The following is a 6,269-nucleotide window of genomic DNA, read 5'->3' on the forward strand; positions in this document are numbered from 1 at the left end:
CAATCTCGGATCTCTATTTAGGTCATAAGTGGTCCAAACTTAGAAATCATGGACATAGTAGTTCGGCATCCCGGTTCTGCACATGACAATGTAATATTTAACCGCAGTTCAGCTCGAGTTCGTTTTGAACAAGGGCTTATAAAAGGATTGCTACTAGGTGATAATGGTTATGCCTGCCGCCCATACCTATTGACACCGATAATACATCCCCAAACAAATCAGGAAATTCGATACAATACTGCTCATAAAAGAACAAGAAATGTTGTGGAACGCCTTTTTGGGAAATGGAAAAGAAGATTCCCTTGTTTAAGTAGAATGTTAAGAACAAAATTGGAGACATCAATGGCAGTCATATGTGCTTGCGCTGTTCTACATAATATTGGTATCCAACACAATGATCTGGACTTTGAAGAACAAGTTCCAGATGAGATAGAAGAGATTCCAATTATTGATAACAACATGTTAGGATTAGCTTTTAGGCGACAATTTATAATTCAACACTTTTAATTATTCGATAAAAATACAATTTATAAATCAACTAACTTATTTATATCCTTAACTTCTTGGCTTGACAATTCTTTTGCAGCTTTTTTAGCAGCAGCTAAAGATGAAAACAATTCGGCTTTGGCTGCTTGCATCTTTATTTTATGCAGCTGCCTTTGTTGCTCAATTGCCTGTTTTATTTTTAAAATGCGCAGATTCTTCTCTTCATCTATCAAGGCGGTTTGACGAGCATTTCGACTGGAGCGGATTTTTCCGACAAACAAATTTTCATCCATTGTTCTTGTGGTAGATGTAGTGGCAGCATCATTGTTATGAATATCTTCTATATTTTCTGCTACACTGTTTGCTTTTGTAGCACTTTGATCTGCGGGATTATTGATTTAGATTTAAACAAATAAAAATAACACCTAAGTATATCTACCAATGAAGACTGCTGTAGAGTCCCACCTGCAATCTAGTTGAATGTCTGCGTTTGGTGCAGCAACATCCACAAGCTCCATTAAGGTGTCAGGTTCTGAATCACTTCGTTCCCCTCCTCCGGTTTTAAGTGTTTCAAATATAATTTTCGTATTTTCTGCGCGTTTTCTGACACAACCGTAAAAAATTAAAAATATTGCTATTATCATTGTCACAATTCTACCAAACCTTAATTACACAATATTTTCTGTTTATAGAAACAGAAATTAGATTACTTACCTTTGTTTTATATTGGCCCACAATTTTTTCAACTGCTGGGCCGTGCGTATTGTGGTACTCTCTGGCTGACTGTTGTAGTGGCTCGTAATTATTTCCCAAGCACTATTTTTCCGTTCCACCGAAACTGCGTCTGTTTTTTTGCTTTCTATTGCCTCTCCCATATCTCGTATGAGAGAAGCCAACAGAATTTTCTCTTTTAAAGTATAAGCAGTTTTCATTTTGGAAAATAATTCAAAACAAGCTGTCACAACACAAGGTATAACCATGGTAACTCGACTCAAACGAAACTGGAGTAAGACTCAAGTCTAACTTTTACGAGTTTAGCCGAAATAATGACTATAATACGGATCTAGACTTGAGCAAAACTCAGGACTTGAGTACAACTTACCCAAGGACTTGAGTTGCCGACTATAAATACCGGCCTTAGTCACTTTATAAAATTAGAATGCACTTTTATTACTGTTTAATGTGACTGCTTGATTTAAAAAAAAATACATCATTTTTTAATTTCTTCTTTTTGTTTCTATGCATGAGCATGGTTGTTTACATTTTCATATTTAAAATAAAAATATCTATAAAACTGAGCAAAAAAGTTAATAGTGCCATTTGAAAAAAAAAGTTGACTATCATTTATCAAAAACCGAACTCAAGAACAAATAATGGATCCATTCAAATTGTAGTCCATTTAAAACGATTTTGTTTGACATATCATTTATTAAAATCGGATAAAAAATAAGGAAGTTATAGCATCAAAGATTTTCATAATACACCCGGTATACGTTTTTTTTTAATGTTCGTAATAGTCCAAATAAGGTTTTCATGGAATAAAAAAGTTGAGAAAGTTGCCCGGAAAATTGGAAAATTTGGGAAAAATTTAAAGTGCTTTTTTCTATGGGTTTTTGTGATGGATATGCGTAGTTTTTTTTTGTTTTGTTCGTTATGGTATTAGACAAATTTTCAGGAAAAAAAATTCGAAACAATTACAAAGGAAAGTCGAAAAATTTGGACAAACTGCAAAAATTATAATTTTGAAAGCCCTCTCGATCATAACTGACGATAGGAACGACATACAGGTGTCCCAGAGTTGCGAAAAAGCTCCATAACTTGTTTGTTATTAAAGATATCAACTTTTACTTTTTTCTAAATGATAGCTACACTTCTACTGCATATTCGGAAAATATTGCGGAATATATACAGTGTGTCTCAATATTATAAAAACACTAATGTTTTTTTAAACGGAACCTACTCAGTTTGATTTTATTTTTGAATTCCATGCTAAATTATGAATCAAATCTATACAGGTAGTTTTTACTATTTGCCATTGTTCTTGATCGGTGGGGCTTTTTTAACCAGAATTTCGAATTGCAGAGGTCCCTTCGAAAATTCGTAGCTTCCAAATCGTTGCACATAAATTAAAATGATTGACGCTATTTGATTTCTGAATGTTTGCCGCATCTGCTCAGTGTTTACTCAACAGCCTGCTCAGTCGCATGGCATATGCGACTTTTTAAACATAACGAATTAAGAATGTCAAAAACTGTTTTTTTTCAAATGGCACACCGTATTTATTATTGCACTGGTCGAAAGCTTTTTTGTCAAGCTTTCCAGCGGTATAGGGTTTGTATAGTCGAATGTGAAAATTAAAAGTACAATAATTACAGTTTTTGAAAAGTAATCCATGCTCTAGAAGTGTGCATTCTGGTTCTATTGCTGTACTTACAATTTCGGGAGGTGTACACGAAAACGCTTCCTCAACAGTTTCGCTTCCTTCTACAGGCTTTTGAGCAATGTTTTTTTGTAAAAACACAAAGAACACCGACACAAACTGACACAACAATTCTTTCTGTTTATTCGTTATCACTAGTTACAATAATCACTGGACATCTGATTTTAACAAAAAATTCGGAGAGCGAGCGTTTTGTGCATTTTGTCGCGCGTGAGCGACAAAGTGACAGTCCTCAGAAAACGTCAACTTTGCATTGTCAAATGCAAGCGCAAAGACCTACTTTCTACATCGATTGTAGAAAAATAAAATTACGTTTGTTATTACTTTTTTGCGCGATTGTACTCTATTTGCTTGTTTACCACGTATGTTGCCAAGACGGTAAGCTCTGTTTACTCGTTGCTAACGGTAAACTGGACGGTAAGTAATTTTTGGTCTTCTAGAACGGTATGTAAAGTTTATTCAAAATAATCGATTATTATAATAATTTTTATGTGGATAGAAGTTGAAGACAAGATGTGCGGGTACTGGCTGGAAACTCATAAAGCTCTTGTAGTCGGCTTTCCTTGCCGCTGCAATGAAATAGCATTAGCAAACTTGCCGAGACATTGGCATTGTCAAAACTTTCATATCCCGCATTTTCTTGATTACACAATGAGGTCGTTGTTTTCGAAAATCCTTCATTTATGTAGACAGAAGTTGAAGACAAGATGTTAGCACTTTCTGGAAACTCACACGGCTCTTGTAGTCCACTTTCCTTGCCGCTGCAATGAAATAACACATTAACGGAGTTGCCGCGACATTAGCATTGTCAAAATTGTCATACCCCGAATTTTCCTTGTCTTCTTGATTACACATCGAGGTCGTCGGTTTCAAAAATTATTTAGTTGTAACACCATGAGGAATTTTTCTTGTAAATTGAATCTTGTTTTCGACACAATCTTCAATGTAGCTGAACTTCGAGGAAACGAGTGACTCCTAGTCCTAGCGTTCTCTGGATTTCTCAGAAATCAGGGCTGAACGCACCTCACATTCCAAGTTTCTTCTACAGTTTTCGGAATCACTAAGATCACTCATTTTGCTGCTTCTTGTTCAACACGACTGGCGATATTTGCACACAAAAACTGCAATGGCGGTAACTGTTTGCAGATTGCCTTAGAAACGCGATGCAAAAATCAACATTATGGCAACACGATGTGAAGGGCGTCATATTGCATTGCATTCTAGTTAGGAATGTTTTGTAATTAAATTAAATTTTGGAACAAAACCCCATGGTTCCAAGGCCATCATATTCCAGGTACATCACACATTTCCAGCATTTCAGCAGTGTAGGTACTGCCGATAGAATTCATCTCGCATGTAAAATTTCACATTTTTACTTTGTTTACACATAGCTTTTCACAAATTCCTAAAACGATCATAAACAAATTTATTGAAATTTGGATTGGACAAGACAACGTTTGTTGGGTCAGCTAGTATATAATAACAACAAGTTTCTCAAATCACACATTTACCGTACCATCAATCTTATTCTTTGAAATTGCTCCTATACACTTCTAGTAGTAGAAACACCCCATTAAATAACCGTCAGCTGTTCCCTGGGTCCACACCAATTTTAATAATTTTGCACGCCATCGCCAGTGCAATTTATTTTTAATTATTTCTATATCAACCAGTAGCAGCCTCCTCGAGAAGGTTCTGTTTGCACAACAGAACTACATGCAATAACGTAAGCCTTAACTTATGATGAAACATGTAAGACCAGCAAATAAAATCTTTTTTTCACTACTAGTCTCAGAAGGCGTCATTATTGACTCTAGAACCGACCCCAGAAGTAGAATTTCTCTCCCAAGGTTAATAATAATTTTCATTATTAACCAAGGTTAATAATGAGCAGCCGTCACCTAGCAACGAAAGATTTTCTTTGATTTTATTGGTTAACGTAGACAGACGATTTTCAATTTTCATAGCAACCGTTGAAAAATGAGAACTCGGATCGTCGCATCGGACAAACAAATTTAATTAATAATTATTATTAGAAAGGGTTTTAACGGATCTAGTAGTGAAAAAAATAATATATACACCACGCTAGAGAAGACAATTTTAAGCCTCGCTTCTTTATTGCCCTCGAAGCTTCGCTTCTCGGGGAATAAACTACCTCGGCTTAAAAAAATGTCTTCTCTACCTTGGCGTATAACATACTATTCTTCACTACTAGTAATAAAGTCTAGCGTTATCGGTTGTCATAGAACACTGAGAAGTTTCGTTTTTCTACGTTGGCCCAGTGACAGGTAAATAATTTTTCAATATTAACCAGTGGTGAATAATGGAACAACCGTCACCTAGCAACAAAAGATTGTCGTCTATTTCATTGGTTAACGTAGACGATTTTCATACCAACTGTCAAGAAGTGAGAACTCGGACCCGTCGTATCCGACAAAATAATTTGATTAATAAATTATTATCAGAAAGGGTTTTAACGTATCTAGTAGTGAAAAAATAGTATATAAACCACGGTGGAGAAGTCCCTTATAGCCTTCGCGCCTTACAACCCTCGGCGCGCCTCGGGCTCTAATCTTGGCGCTCTGGCTATAATCATGAACTTCTCCACCTTGGTTTATAATATACTATTAATTTACTCCCAAGGAACATATTCATTACATCCTTTTTTAATACAAATGATAAGAATTGAAGATCTACAGGAAAGAGGAAAAGAAATCAAATTTCTCTGGGTTCCGTCACCTGTGTCGGCATGGAAGAAGTTGACGCTGCTGCTAAAGATGCCACCACAAAATAACACTTTGATCAACATTAACAACATTAAAATTTACAGTTTTCTAAAATTCTCTTAAAAATAAATGTAGACCTTAGCAATTATCTACAATTATGCATTGAATATGAAGTTTTCATGGAGAGGTACTGTTTTTGAATTATTAATCTGCAAAGTATTAATCTAAAACTCACTTGAGAAGAAGAAAATTTATCTGAATCGTGACTAAAACAACATAATCTAGTCCGATAAAGCAATATTCGAAACATAGATTTCGATGAGTAAGGTTTAAAAAATTAATGTAGAGCAATTTTGGTGGCATTAATCTTTTGAGTGTTTTTCAAGGTCAGCTTTTTAACAAGTAAACAGAATAAACTCAATTACAATTTAATTGTATATCTTCACAATACAGTAAATTTTTAAAAGATTTTATGAATAGCTGTTTATCTGTTTATTGCATTTTGATAAGTAATTTTGGAAGTGATTTTATAATTATTACATATTCAGCCTAAAATTAGGTAGGCGGTAGTTTTAGGTACGTTAGGTATTGACATATAATGATAACAATTCGTATTT

The sequence above is a fragment of the Tenebrio molitor genome, chromosome 5 (genome assembly GCF_963966145.1).
Source record: "Tenebrio molitor chromosome 5, icTenMoli1.1, whole genome shotgun sequence".
NCBI classification, from domain to species: Eukaryota; Metazoa; Arthropoda; class Insecta; order Coleoptera; family Tenebrionidae; genus Tenebrio; species Tenebrio molitor.